Below are 16,076 nucleotides of genomic sequence, written 5' to 3'. Positions count from 1 at the left end.
TCCATTTTGACTAAGCAGAAGGACTACAATAATGAAGTAGTGTGATTCAGTGTAACCATGTTTAGTTCATATTATGCATGTGTGCTATACTGTGACCCAGGTCAGGGAGAGTGCTGAGGGTAAGAGCACTCTGTTAACTGGTAGTCACTAGGCTACTAGTCTTGGGTCATTTAGCTTTCTCTGCGTTCAACTGATACATCAGTTGCTTCCGCTAACTCTAGGGAAGTCCATATTAGGAGATACACACGTGAGACAAAGTAGCCTGCTGGACGCTTATGTTTTGGAACATGCTGTGGTAAAGATAACCTGCTGTTAGAACTGCTGAATTCTAACAGCAGGATGCTCTAATTGGATGCTCTAAACAGTCCATAAAGAAGCTACAACTTGTACAAAATGCTGCAGCTAGAGTCCTAACCAAGGCCAGGAAATTCGATCATATTAGTCCTACTCTCGCGGCATTACACTGGCTTCCGATTAAATATCGCATTGAATTTAAATTTCTTCTGTTAACCTATAAGGCGTTAAATGGTCTTGCCCCACAATATCTGAGTGAACTCATTGCTTACTACTACCCATCTCGCCCTTTGTGCTCCCAAAATGCTGGATTTCTCCTAGTTCCAAAATTTGTAATACTACAGCCGGAGGCAGAGCTTTCTCCTTTAAAGCCCCTCAATCCGCGATTCTGACACAGTTTCAATCTTTAAATCTAGACTTAAGACTCACCTATTTAATCAAGCCTTCAGCTAAAAATCCCCTTGTCAGACGTTGAGATTTCTGGTAATCTGAGATGTTGATGCTGTCATCCAGCTGTGTCATGACTTGACTGGAAAGCAACGTCTCAGTGAGCCCTCATGCCTATGGTCACCTCTGAACCCCTCCTTTTAGTTATGCTGCTATAGATTAGCCTGCCGGAGCCACATGCTGATCACTGGCATGTGAGCTATGTACATTTAAATCTATGGTGGTTTAAATTGATGTCCACTCAGTCTGTATTGTCTATCTTTTTGCATGCCTCTACCCAAGACTATTGGATACAGGCACCTGCAGGCACCTGGGGGATGGTCTGGCTTGCCGGTGGATGTACTGATGCCGGGGTTGGATATGCCATTGCCACGGAGGGTCGTGCTGGTGCTGGTTCCTGCCTGAGGCCCATCGCCTGCACCGAGGGTACTGAGGCTGCTTGGCCGGGGAACAGGAGCCTTGACTGTTGCTGTGAAACCACCCTGCGACCACGGACTTGTGCTAACAGGCCACCCTTGAAAAAAAGTCTAGCTCCACCACTGAGTACACAGTTGAGAAGATGGTGGAGCATGGTGAACGAAGAAAGGCAGAGTTGTATAATCCAGGTTCAGAAAGTAAAAGTCCTCACCAGGATTTTGCTCAAGCTTGCTAGATTTCTAATTAGTGCAATCCAGGTAAAATTAGTGGAATCAACACAATCCAGGAAGCCTGAGCAAAATCCTGGTGAGGACTTTTACTTTCTGAACCTGGATTATACAACTCTGAAGAAAGGTGAGTTAGCTACCCATCTAGGTTAAAAGTAAAATTTGGGTTGATCTAACTTATAAATATAATTTAATTTAATTTAGACAGTCTTAACACGTAATACCCATGATAAGTTTTACTTACGTGGTCATGGAGTTTTGTACTGATGCGTTAAATGGTTGGAAAATTAAGCTAGCTGGTTTAGTTAGATATCTGGTTATAAGACTCAGCACCCTCGTCGTGTTGTCACATTACGGCCCCCGACCCCTCCCTTTTGGGCGTGTGTTTACATTGTCTACGTCTAGTCGTCTGCATCTGTGGATCTCCGTGGGTGCGGTTACGTCGTGTTAATCCGTCTCACCTGTGGCTCGTCTCGTCATCACTTGGGGTTTATGTGGTTTGTCTATTTAATGTGCGTTCGCGCAGTGTCCTGTGCTCGTCGTTGTTTGAGTCAGTAGATGTTATATGTTCTCATGTTATACGTGCGCTGTCTGCGCTTTAGTTGTGTGAAAATAAGTGACGTTAGCCGTACAAGGTCGAACTCATGCCTCGTCCTTCCAGCCGAGCTCAACGTGACACGTGTCACGCGGCCTCTTCTCGCGCGCTGTACGACTTTGTTTTGAAAACATACAATTCACTTCTATATCGCTAAAAATTATGAGATAAAAATATTGTTTCAGTCAACAGTGATTGAGCTCTTTTCTGAAAATCAGCGATTTCTATGTTATTTTAAATATCTTGGTAATGAAGCAAATGACAAGCGTCCAGAAATCAACCCGGTTAGTAAAAAGTTAAGTGGTCATGCAGTTCAGAATTGGTATCTGTTGAGATTGGTGCCTTTATTGATTGGAGACAGGATAAAGAATCCTTTGGAAAGTAGAGTATGGAAGTTGATTTTACTCCTCAGAGAGGTGGTTGGTTATGTGTGTGCACCGAAGATAACTGTTGATCAGCTTACTTATTTGAATGTCCTCATTGAAGAATATATTCAATCTAGATTCGAGCTATTTCCTGCACACACCCTTAAGCCGAAACATCATTATCTCTCCCACTATCCTGAGCTCATACTTAAATTTGGACCTCTCATTCATCTTTGGACATTGAGATTTAAAAGTATCAAATCAAAAATTATTTATATAGCACCTTCCATCAGTGCCTTGCATTGCAAGTGCTTAACAAAACAAATAAAACAATATCATAGCAACCATTCAAAATAAAAGTAGAAGTAATTTAAAGTGTCAAGAATTATATGTCAAAGGCCTTTTTGAATAAGAAGGTCTTAAGTTTGGCCTTAAACAGAACCAGGTCAGAGATGGAACGTAACTCTAAGGGAAGACAATTCCAGGCAATTGGATCAGCAACAGAAAAGGAGAGATCCCCCCAGTGCTTGCATCTAGATTCAGGCCCTTTAAGGAGGTATTGGCCAGCTGACCATAGGGCTCTGCTGGGCTGATGGATTTGTTCAAGTTCTGTGATGGTCATTCAAAGTTTTAAAAACAAAGACCAGCAGTTTAATCTGTATTCTAAACTGAACCGGGAGCCAGTGCAAAGATGAAAGAACAGGTGTAATGTGCTCAAATTTACGTGCGCTGGTCAACAAACGAGCAGCAGAGTTTTGAACAAGCTGTAAACGAAGCTGTAAACGAATTAATTCCAACATGTAAAGTGTTACAATAGTCGAGTCTAGAGCTCACAAATGCATGGATGGCTTTCTCCAAATCAATACGGCTGAGGAAAGGCTTTACTTTAGAGAGCAAACGGAGCTGAAAGAAGCTTGTTTTCACAACTGAATCAATCTGTTTATCAAGATTTAAATTACTGTCAAGCTTCACTCCTAGGTTTTTTACCACCCGGTTAAGGTGGGGGAGCGAAAAACTTCAACTGAAAGAATTGTTACATGGATTCCTGTTAGTGTGAAACAAAATCCATTCAGTTTTGTCATTGTTCAAATGGAGAAAATTGAGACAGCCAATGCTTAATGTCATTTAAGCAGCTGATAACAGCTTATTTTGCAGCAACAGGCAGATGGATTTGTAAATTATATGCATACAAATGGAAAGAGATTATGACGTGCAATGATAGGTCCTAGTGGCAGCATGTAAAGTGAATCGAGTACAGGCCCCAGAATGGATCCCTGCGGAACACCAGAGGTCAAAGGAGTCGCCGAAGTGGAAGACATCACCCATCATTACAGAGAAAGTTCTGTCGGTTAGATAGGACTTAAACCACTTAAAAACCACTCCCTGGAGACTGATATGGTGAGCCAGATGAGTAATAATCTGATGGTCCACAGTGTCAAAGTTGCTGAGAGGTTTAACATGACCAGCATAACTGGTTTTTGGCATCAAGGGACAAAACAACATCATTTTGTACTTTACGTAGTACAGATTCTACACTATGACGAGATCTAAAACCAGATTGGAATTTTTCAAACAAGTTATGATATTCTAGAAAAGACTGCAACTGAATAAAAACAAGCCTTTACAGAACTTTTCCAGAGATTTGCCTGAAGTTAGAAAGAACTTTAGGATCTAGATCTGTTTTTTAAGGAGTGGCCTGACCACAGCGTGCTTAAAGACGGACGGGACAAAACCTGAACTTTGACAGTGTGCTGTCTTGAAATTTATTAATAGCTGTCTAAGCACTGCTTGAACATCTTGGAAGGAATGATGTCCAGAGGTCAGTTTGTGGATTTCATATGTTCATCTGAGCCATTTAGTAGGAACAGGAAGCTGGGAACAAATTATGGAGTTAAGGGAATATTGAGATGAGGACAGCTCAAACTGTGTCCACAATGGACAGTCAATGGAAGATTTACCCACATTTCAATAGATTATTTTATGGATATTGCAACCCAATTGTAATGCCGAAAATTAGGTAAGGCCAGTCCCCCCAATCAGTCTTCCGAAGTTGAAGCGATGCCCCTTTCAGACGGGCAGGTTTGTTAAACCAAATAAAGGGAGTCAGTACACCATCAAGTTTATTTAAAAATGCTTTGTTTCCAGCACTCAATAGCAAAATTAAAGGAGTCCAGTATGAGAGGCCCTACCAAATCCCAAAGATCAAGGTATAGGGGGATCACGTGACCTCTCGGCGGCGATGCACGAAAAGTTTTGAGCTCTGCTTATAAACCCATAATTTTTCATCTATCCTGACATATGCTGGACTTGCTTTCACTCAGTGCCTTGCTGATATCAATCTCCACATGGAGCACCGAAAAAGAGAAAGTGAGCATTCGCCATTAAAGAAAAAATTCAAGGATCATTCTATCTCTAAAGAGGAGCTGGATGAAGCTATTGCTAACGGCATTAGGCTAGCCCTTAAAGAGCAACAGGCTACCTTGGATTCTGCCGTCGCTGCGGCGGTACGAGAGGCTGTGGACTCGATTCTGACTCCTAGGTTTCGTGATATCCAAGTTAGTTTGCAGAAAAACAACGAAGCCATTCAGAACCTGAGCTCTGAACTCGAACTACAGGCGAAAGCGGTTAAACAAACCCGCGATAGAGTGGACTCCATGCAGGCCGCGGTAAGGGAAGATAGGCGTGCAGCTGCAGACCTCAAAAGTCACGTCGATAAACTTACCGACAAAATTACAGACTTGGAGGACAGAAGCAGGAGGAATAACATAAGACTGGTTGGGCTACCAGAATCGGCCGAAGGGTCAGACGCAGCGGGTTTTCTTCGCGCTAACATCTCTAAATGGATCCCTGCATTAAAGGGGCGAGACATTGAGATCGACCGCGCACACCGCGTTTACAGCGGTAAAGAGAACGACACCGGCCGGCCACGTACTCTGATCTTTAGGGTTCTAAGATGGCAAGACAGAGTCACTATCCTCAACGGAGCTTGGAAAGCTTATCCGGTGAAGCACGCACAAAACACATTATTGGTTTTCCCTGATTTTAGTCCAGCTACAACCGCAAGACGAAAAAGCTTCAAACCAGTCATGAAAAAAATGAGCGCAATGGGTTTACCGTTACCTTTTCTCCTCTATCCTGCAACGATTAAACTGCAACATCATGGGAAAATGGTAACGTTTGATGATCCTCAAAAAGCAGAGAACTTCGTTCAATCACTGTCCCAGCACTCTATCAACGAAGAACAGAGTCCATCAGAACCGCGAGTAGTTGCTGGTGCCCATGTGGGAGATATGGATGAAAGTTAAGTGACCACTAGGCTGTAATGCTTATTCAAACACGAACTATAAAGGCACACTTGGGCTATTTGAATACATATTGGTTTACAATGGGAGTAAGACCAGTTATTAATATTGACACTTCTTTTTGATGGGTTATATGGGTTGATCTCGGTTGTCGTGGGTTGCAGCGGTCATGCCACGGATCAACAGCTGTTTTTGTTTCTTACAGACCTATAGAATTTATATCTGTGCGGTCTGTGCTTTTCTTGTATATAGTTTTCTTATTTCCCCTAGCGACAGACTACAAACTGTATTACTGTGGGTACATCGCTACTACTTTTGCATATGTGCATGTATGTGTACGTATATATCTATATGTGTATATTTTGCTTTATTTGAAGGACCGGTCTCCACCACCCATTCTATTATACATTCGAGGACAATTTGATATAGATTATGGCAACAATACCCCTGAATATATTAACACTTAATGTAAATGGGCTTAATTCAGCAGTAAAACGAACACGAGTTCTGGAGTACCTCCATCGGAAATCTGTCTCGATAGCTTTGATACAGGAAACACACCTTAAACAATGTGATATCCATCGCTTCCAAAATAAGTGTTATAAAATTGTTGTGTCCTCGTCCGCTCCTAATAAAACTAAGGGTGTTGCTATATTGGTTCAAAGGAGACTACCCATCACCATTGACCATGTAGAAAATGACCAAGAGGGTAGATATGCTTTTATTAAAGTAAGACTAGGCACAACTCGACTTGCCTTAGTTTCAGTATACTGTCCCAATGAATTGGATAGAACATTTTTAAGTGGGCTCTGCAACAAACTGCTGGAATTATCAGACTCTCATTTGCTGGTCGGTGGTGATTTCAATGCTGTGATAGATCCTGTAATCGATAAGTCCTGTCCTGATAGCTCTATCATTAAATTCCAAACTTCTTAATACATTTATTAAAGAGCTTGATATTATTGATTTATGGCGTTTTAAAAATAATGCAACTAAAGCATATACATTTTACTCACATAGACACAAGTCTTTTTCTAGGATCGATTATATTTTTGCTAGTCCCCCCCTTGTTTCAGCAGAAACGTCCATCACTATTTTACCTATGTTGTTATCTGATCATTCAGCTGTTTTTTGTAGTTTTCTCCTTCCAGAAATAACCAAAGCCCCCAGGTGGAGGTTCAATAGCTCACTCTTGAATTTTCTTAGTTCAATTAAAACCGAGTTACGTATCTTTATTTCCACTAATAGTTCTCACAGTTGTAACCCTCAAATCCTGTGGGAGGCAACAAAGTGCTTTATAAGGGGGTTTTGTATATCATTCTCTTCAACTCTCTCCAAATCACAAAGACAAACACTTAATGATTTAGAAAATAATATAGAATTTTTAGAAACCCTGCAAAAACAATGTTTTTCTGAAGATCGAATGGTCAACCTAAGATCCTTAAAGGAACAACAAACTTCTTTCAATTGCTAAGGCTGAGTTTATTTTACATAGAACCAGATATAAATACTATGTTGATGCAGAAAGGCCCAGTCACTTGTTGGCTCTCAGACTGAAGGAATGTGAAGCTAAAGCCTACATAAACGGAATTACAAACTCGAATGATCAACTAATCACTGATCCTCCAGCTATCAATGATGTTTTCAAAACGTTCTATACAAATCTATATAAATCAGAGATAGCTTATGATGCCACTCAATGTCAGAAATTCCTGGGTGGGTTAAAGCTTCCAGTCCTTTCACAATTGGATAGAGATCTCCTTGATGCTCCTATAAAATTGGAAGAACTTCACAAGGCTATTAAAGACCTTCAGAAGAACAAATCACCAGGCTTAGATGGGTTGCCACCTGAGCTATACCTTGATCTTTGGGATTTGGTAGGGCCTCTCATACTGGACTCCTTTAATTTTGCTATTGAGTCTGGAAGTTTTCACAGGGATCAGAAAACTGCGTTAATATCCCTTTTACTGAAAAAAGGAAAGGACCCGTTACAATGCTCAAGTTACAGACCCATATCACTTATTTGCAGTGATGTGAAATTATTCGCCAAAGTTCTTGCCTTACGTTTAGAAACTGTGATATCTACATTAATTAACGAAGATCAGGCTGGGTTCATTAAGGGACGTCTTGCCTCAGATAACATTCGCAGGCTGTTCCATATTTTAGATGCTGCACACACGTTCTCTAGCCCCTGTGCTGTTTTCTCTTTAGATGCAGAGAAAGCTTTTGATAGGGTTGAATGGAGTTATATGTGGGCTGTCCTTGAACACTTTGGTTTTGTACAATTCACCTTTGGCATCTGTACTAACTAACAATATCATATCACCTGCATTTCAACTTGAGCGTGGAACTAGGCAAGGATGCCCAATCTCTCCCCATATTTTCTGTTTATCCTTGGAACCTTTAGCGCAAGCCATTAGACAGTCCTCAATATCTCCCATCAATATTCGAGGTCGTAGCAATTTTATATCACTTTACGCTGATGACATTCTCCTATATTTAGACAACTTGGGCACTTCTATACAAATTGCAATGAAAATATTTGACAACTTCAACAGTTTATCAGGGTATAAGATTAATTGGTCCAAATCAGTTCTAATGCCGATAAATGACCTATGCAGAAATGTTACTATCCCTTCAATAATTCCGATTAAGCAGTCATTCACCTATCTTGGCATTGTTGTACATCTTGACATTCACAAATCAAAGGAAAATTTTATGACTACGCTGGATAGACTTAAACATGATCTGGAAAGGTGGAATAGTCTTAAGATCTCCCTGCAAGGAAGAATTGCGACAATCAAGATGAATGTACTGCCTCGACTCAACTTCCTATTCTTTATGCTACCACTCCCACCTCCTCTAAAATATTTTACTGAGATTGACTATTGTTTCAAAATTCTTGTGGAACAATAAACGACCTAGAATCCGGCTGACAACATTACAGCTGCCGAAGTCCATGGGAGGTTTAGCTGTACCAAATTTCAAAGTGTACTTTCTGTCCTTTCAGTTAAGAGTTTTACGTGCTTGGCTCGACCCAGAGTGCAAAACCACATGGGGGGCTATCGAATCTGCCCTTGTAAGGCCACATCGTTTACAGGATCTGTTATTTACAGGTACTGGCTCTAAAAATACCCACCTGAAATTTGGTTGTATTATTGCTCATTCCCTCAAGATCTGGTTCCATGTAGAAAAACTAATTGGGGGACCCTTTAAAATCTGCTTTTCCACTCCGTTATGGCACAATTACAAGCTCTTGAGAGGCACACAACCCTTTGTAGAACCCTCTTGGTCTTCTAAGGGTATCAACATCTGTGGCGACCTCTATCATAACAGAGGCTTCCACTCTTTTCAATCACTAAAGGTTACTTTTGATTTACCAGCATCTACTTATTTTGTGTATTTACAATTGAGATCAGCACTCAGGGCCTATGGAGTCCCCTGGGACTCTTGTATACCCAGTCACCCAGTGGTGAACTGGATACAACCTCACTTACCTTCAAGAGGTTGTGTTGCTAGGATCTATCGCAATCTAATTGAAGTCTCCATAAAACCTCTTTCTGTTACAACATTATGGGACAGGGAACTCGCCACCTTAGGTTGTACTCCAGAATGGGATACTATTTGGTCCAATCTTAGCAGGACATAAAAAAATGTAGCACATCAGCTCATTCACTTTAAACTTATTCATAGAGCATACCTTACACCATACAGAAGATTTAAAATGAACATTCAAGCCGACTATTACTGTCATATATGCAACACATCTGCCCCTGGTACATTTCTGCATATGTTTTGAGAGTGTGTGAACTCAGGGCTGCGTGATATCTTAGACATAGAATACAATTGGGATCCATGTTTATGTCTCCTGAATGACACTTCCAATTTGGAGCTGAAGATGCTACACTGTAAACTATTGTTCTCTGGATTTACTGCTGCTAAAAAGACAATCCTACAAAACTGGATTACGCCTGGACTTCACATGGAATCATACTGGGTAATGAATCTATTAAATATCGCAAAACTTGAAAGTACTGCTGCCCGACTTCATAATGCTAAACCCAAGACAGTTGAAACTTGGCAAATCTTTGTGTTGAGTATTCTGGACTTTCTGCAAAATATACATTGAATATAGATACTTCCTTCTATTTATCCTTTTTATTTATTTATTTATTTTTTTTCTGTGTTTCTGAAGCTGAATGTACCATTCAAATATGTAAAACTTTCTTTCTCTTACAATTGTACTGTTTGTCTGTCGCTCCCCACCCCTCTGTTATTGGAATGTTGTGTGAAAAATAAAAAATTTTGATCAAAAAAAATAAATTAATAAAAATGCTTTGTTGATTAAGGAATTGATTCTGGATTTCAGGAATCTGCGTGGAGAGGGTCAGCTCCATCAGGTTCCTGGGTAACAACAGTGGTGAAGAAAGACCAGCAGCGACTCCACTTTTTGAGGGTTCTCAAGAGGAACAAGATGGAGGAGAAACTGTTGGTGCTCTTTTATAGATCCATCATTGAGAGCATCCTTATGTATTGCATCACGGCATGGTACGGTGGGTGCTCAGTAGCAGACAGAAAAGCGCTGCAGAGGGTGATCAACATGGCCCAGGGGATCACTGGTTTCTCCCTGCCCCGCCTGGAGGACATTGCCACCTCTTGCTACCTCAGAAAGGCGGTCAGCATCACCAAGGATGCATCCCACCCCAGCAATCACCTATTTGACCTGTTACCCTCAGGCAGACGGTACAGGTTGCTCAAAACTCATACAAGTAGGCTCAGGGACAGCTTTTACCCAAGAGCCATCACTGCACTGAACAACATGTAAATAACAGCAATAATGTAAATTCCCAACCCATGTAAAATACTTCCCACATGCAATAGTATGTAACATACACTGTAAATAGCTTGAGCAATATTCAACATATCACGGAAACAATCTACTGAACCATTTGTAAATGTGACACTACTTTTAACTTATGTCGTTTTATGTCATTGTGTGTATTTATTGTCCCATCAAGCACCTTGGAGTAGAATCAAATTTCATTGTAATGCAAATTGACAATAAAGGCAATTCTGATTCTGAAGATAGGGATATGCTGAAATAAGTATAAATTGTAGCTCATTCATTTTAATTAAATAAATACGGCCAATCAGTGATAAGGGTAATGATGCCTATCTATCCAGGTCTGATATAGTTTTGTCAAGTAGAGGAATAAAATTTTCTCCCAGTAAATCATTAAATGAGTGCATAAATGTAATGCCCAAATATCTAAATTTTCTATGAGTTACCCTAAAAGGAAAGGAGGATAAGAGAAGCGACTGAGCAGCTGAATTGACCAAAAATAACTCACTTTTCTGGAGATTCAATTTATAACCTGACACTATCAAAAAAGGGAGGAGCTGGGGTTAGAAACGTATAAAAGATCATCAGCATATAAAGAGACTTTATGCACAGAATTGGAGCATGAGATTCCTTCAAAACCCTGATGTTCACGCAGCCATATAGCCAGGGGTTCCAAAGCCAAATTGAACAGTAAAGGTGAAAGAGGACAGCCCTGACATGTTCCACGCTGGAGAGGAAAGGAGGGAGAGATAGTGCCGTTAGTAAGAACAGAAGCGGTTGGAGCCGCAAACAAAAGACGGATCCAAGAGACAAACCTAGAGCAGCTAAATAGTGCTATTCCACCCTATCAAAGACCTTCTCTGCATCGAGAGAGATGATATCCTCTGGAGAGTCAGAAGGATGAGAGTATAAAATATTTGCCAGTCTTCTAGTGTTAAAGAGTGAATGTCTACCCTGCATGAAACCAGTTTGGTCCTGAGCAATTAAGTCAGGTAGAACCCGCTGAAGATGAGAGGCAAGAACCTTGGCCAGGATCTTAAAGTCCACATTAAGAAGAGATATCAGTCTGTAGCTAGCGCAGAGGATGGGGTCTTTGTCATTTTTGAGTAGAAGTGAAATGGTGGCATGAGACATGAATGTGGGTAGAAGACCAATGAGAAGTGAGTTATTATATACCCTGGCCAAAACAGGAGCGAGAAAGGAGGAAAATTCATTATAAAATTCTATTGTAAACCCATCTGGGTCAGGAGATTTTTTCAGAATTCAAAGACTTTATAGCTTATATCTCTTTAGAAGAAAAATCTCCTGTGCTTTTGCTACTGGTTGTTCCCAATGCATTTTTTTCCCCACACTTTTTTTTATAATAAACTGCTTACATTTTAAAATACATTGTCAGTTATATTGTAATTTTTAAGTTACTGACCATGCAAGTATGAAATAACCATATGTAGAAATAATTTTGATGAGCTGTATGTAGCCTCCGAGTATGAACATCAAGATACACATGCATATCTGAGCGTGTAGTGTGCTTGAGTCATAGACAGTGATGTCAGTAACGCGTTACTTAGTAACGCGTTACTCTAATCTTACCACTTTTTTCGGTAACGAGTAATATAACGCGCTACTATTTCCAGTCCAGTAATCAGATTAAAGTTACTTATCCAAATAACTGTGCGTTACTATTTATATTTTCCCTAGTAAAATATATATTTTTGCTTTCTTCTTGGCTCAGTTCTACTTTTGCGTCTGACCGTAGCGCTCGACCCTGTGAGAGCGCGAGCACGTTTTACAAGTCATTCTGTGCAGTGTCCTCCCGTAACGATATGTGGTAGTATAAAGAAACACCCCTCAAAAACGGGAAGGAACATTTGCCTGACCAATTTTAATGTTGCTTTGTGTTCCACGTTTGAAAAGTGCTGGAATTTTGACTAACGTCGCCTACTTTAAAATGCTTGAAATTGTAATGGTATTTCGTTTCACAAGCTGTCTGACTGAACTGGGGTGGGTTTCCCGAAACGTTCGTAGCGCTAAGTACTTCTTAACCTCGTACGTTTCACAGTTATTTGGATAAGTAACTTTAATCTGATTACTGGACTGGAAATAGAAGCGCGTTATATTACTCGTTACCGAAAAAAGTGGTAAGATTAGAGTAACGCGTTACTGACATCACTGTATATAACTAATACACTACTCAATAGACTACTAATTAACTCATTGATTATAATTCCCTTTATGGGCATCCTGCTGTACATAAAGCAGGACTGGATTTTAATAAAACAATATTTAGATAATGGTTGAACCAAAGTTGATCAACTGTCCAGTGTCAACCGGTTTTCAACGTTGATTCAACGTAGAACCGTATGTGCACTTTAGCGTTGAATCAACGTCACATTTCAACGTTGATTCAACATTTCTACGTTGAGCAAGACAACGGCGAATCAACGTTGAATCAACGTTCTTTTGCTATCTGGGAAGTTGTAAAGTATCTAGTCCCACCACTAGGCCACTATATGAAAGTCTAGCTAGTGTTGCCAGATTGTGCAGTTAACCGCCAAATTATACGGATGTTGTTTGAAGTTGGTAGGGAAACTATATGCTTTCCAAACTAAGGCACACTACAAGATAGGGTCGTGTGTCGCAACACAAAAACGCATTAATAATTTCATACTCTGAAAACATGCAAATATATATGTTTGGAAGATTTTCATGTGTATTGATTTTCGTGCATTTTGAAACACGTTTGTTTTTGCTGGAAAACACTGCAGTAATCTGGCAACCCGGAGGTTACCATTCACGGACATTGTAGCTACCGTCATTCCCAAAGCAGTATAAAACCAGTTAAAGTAGAAACATTCAGGTAAGTCAGGAGACACGGGGGACATTAAGACCACATGTGAAAATGTTGGCTATAAAACGGTAGAAATTAATGTTCTTGAATTTGGCTGAGCTCGCTTCATGTACACAGTGCGTGTAGCTAGCTAGATCCTTAACGGTTCTGGTAGAATGACGAATTGTTTCTTAAAGAAACTGGCTTTACAACGACATGGCATGAACCATCTCGCGTTTCTGTTTGCAGGTCGATGAGCACCGCGATCAAACAATTCCCCTTACTTTCGATTAAGCCGACGAGGGGGCTTGTGGATGAGAAACTTCAAATCGTGGTGAAGAATTTAAGACCAAAACAAGAGGTGACACTTCACTCACTGCATCAGTCAGAAGACAATGATTTTTGGGAAGCTTTCGGACATTATGTCAGCGACGCAAACGGAACAGTGCCCGGTGAATACATTTTTAATAGTAAACATTTTTTGCTTGATTCAGACAAGGTATCTAGATAAATATTTATTTGAGGTTTAAAAAGCTTTGACTACCGATGACTGCTACTTCTTAATTACGTTCATGAACAGGGTTGAGCACATTTATGAATTGGTGCATGTGTGCACGCAGTGGTAAAGGACGCTAGTGTGAGCGGCACCTATGTAGGTGTGGAGTCCATGGGACTGATGTGGAGTCTTCGGCCAGTACCAGGGAGCCGAACAGGAGTAAGGTAATACCTACTGGACTACACCGACGTATGAGAAGGTGTTTCAGTAGTCTTTAATACACATGGTCGTTATTATGTTGGCTTGCGAAGCAGCCAACATACTGTTCTCCCTATTCTTCTTTTTATGTTGGCTTGACAAAGCCAACATTCTGTTATCCGATTTCTTCTTTTTATTATGTTGGCTTGACAAAGCCAACATTCTGTTATCCGATTTCTTCTTTTTATTATTATTATTATTATTATTATTATTATTCTATTTCGATTTTCGGTCGTTTTCACAGGTCACAGTTTTTGAGCTAGAACCTTGAAATTTGGCATGTTCGCAGATCTCATTTGGAAGAAGTGTGCTTGTGCTTTTGGGACATATTGGACATACGGTGTCCGCAGGACAAGTCCTCAAAGTGGACTTTTCCCCATAGGGAATGAATGGCGGAATGTTCAGAAATGTCCCCAGTTAGAGTGTGCAGTCATGAAAAATCATCAAAAATCTCCTGGATAAACAGCTGTAAATTCCTTCCACTTTCATCTAGAAACTCCATTTAAATTTTAAATGGGAGAGAAACTTGTCCTTTCTGTTAAACCAAGATATCTAATCATTTGATCAATTACTTTTAGAGTTATGAGCATTTGTTTGGCATTAGACACAAAAAACGGCCCCATTAACTCCCATGTTAATTTCTCAACATCAGAATTGGATTTTCACAATTTGCCTCTATATTTAACTTGTCATAAATCAGACAATATTGGGTCAAACAACACACAAATTACATCAAAATGATCCGCCAGGGGTCCTCTCTCATACAATATCTTCAGTTAAGCAATAAGTTAAACAGGTACCGAACTACAACCGTTTGTTCGGAGGGTGCAAATCACATTCTAGAGTGGCAGAGACAGTGTCAGTTAAGGGATTTTTCACAATTTGCCTCTGTTTTTAACTTGTCATAAATCAGACAATATTGGGTCAAACAACACACAAATTACATCAAAATGATCAGCCAGGGGTCCTCTCTCATACAATATTTTCGGTTAAGCGATAAGTTAAACAGGTCCCGAACTACAACCGTTTGTTCGGAGGGTGCAAATCACATTAAACAAGGCTTCTCAACTCAGACAAGCAGAGATAGTGACAGTTATTTTGAATGTCTCTCCCCCTCCCCCCACACACGCACGTCCACATACAAACATGTTCCTCATACCCACTCCACACAGACACACACAGCCTTCAACATCATTTAGCAGGATGTCAACATTTAAACAGCCTTTAACATCATTTAACATGGATAACATTAAAACAACCTTTAACATCATTTAACATTGATAACATTAAAACAACCTTTAACATTATTTAGCAGGTTATCAACATTTAAACAACCTTTAACATCATTTACCAGGTTTTCAGCATTTAAACTGCCTTCAACATCATTTAGCAGTTTGTCAACATTTAAACAACCTTTAACATCATTTAGCAGGTTATCAACATTTAAACAGCCTTCAACATCATTTAACAGTGATAACATTAAAACAACCTTTAACATCCTTTAACAAGTTATCAACATTTAAACAACCTTTAATATTATTTAGGAGATTATCAACATTTAAACAGCCTTCAACATCATTTAACAACAACCTTTAACATTAGGTCAATGGAGCAGATGGAGTAGAGGGGCAGATGGAGCAGAGGGGCAGCTGGGGCAGAGGGGCGAAGGGGCAGATGGAGTAGAGGGGGCATATGGAGCAGAGGGGCAGATGGAGCAGAGGGGCAGATGGGGCAGAGGGGTGAAGGGGCAGATGGGGCAGGGGGGCAGATGGAGCAGAGGGGCAAATGGAGCAGAGGGGCAGATGGGCAGCAGTGATAACATTTAAACAACCTTTAACATTATTTAACAGGTTTATCAACATTTAAACAACCTTTAACAAGTTATCAACATTAAAACAACCTTTAACATCATTTAGCAGGTTATCAACATTTAAACAGCCTTCAACATCATTTAGCAGGATATCAACATTTAAACAGCCTTCATCATCATTTAGCAAGATGTCAA

The 16,076-nt window shown here is 40.2% G+C and overlaps 1 protein-coding gene across 3 annotated transcripts in view; it reads left to right on the top strand.

Annotated features, from left to right (window-relative positions):
- The first annotated feature begins 13,267 nt into the window (after positions 1-13,267).
- LOC143500352 (peroxisomal succinyl-coenzyme A thioesterase-like) overlaps positions 13,268-16,076 on the top strand; it is an 85,608-nt gene continuing 82,799 nt past the window's right edge. Inside the window, exons 1-3 of one of the 3 annotated variants that reach the window (XM_076994465.1) lie at positions 13,268-13,347; positions 13,567-13,678; positions 13,938-14,037. The gene's annotated coding sequence lies outside the window, so the exon portion shown is untranslated. The other 2 variants (XM_076994462.1, XM_076994463.1) reach the window with 2 other exon arrangements.

This window comes from Brachyhypopomus gauderio, unplaced genomic scaffold (assembly GCF_052324685.1).
Source record: "Brachyhypopomus gauderio isolate BG-103 unplaced genomic scaffold, BGAUD_0.2 sc142, whole genome shotgun sequence".
Classification (NCBI taxonomy): Eukaryota; Metazoa; Chordata; class Actinopteri; order Gymnotiformes; family Hypopomidae; genus Brachyhypopomus; species Brachyhypopomus gauderio.
The sequence above is the reverse complement of the archived record's forward strand: the minus strand, read 5'-3'. Positions and strand labels throughout refer to the sequence as shown.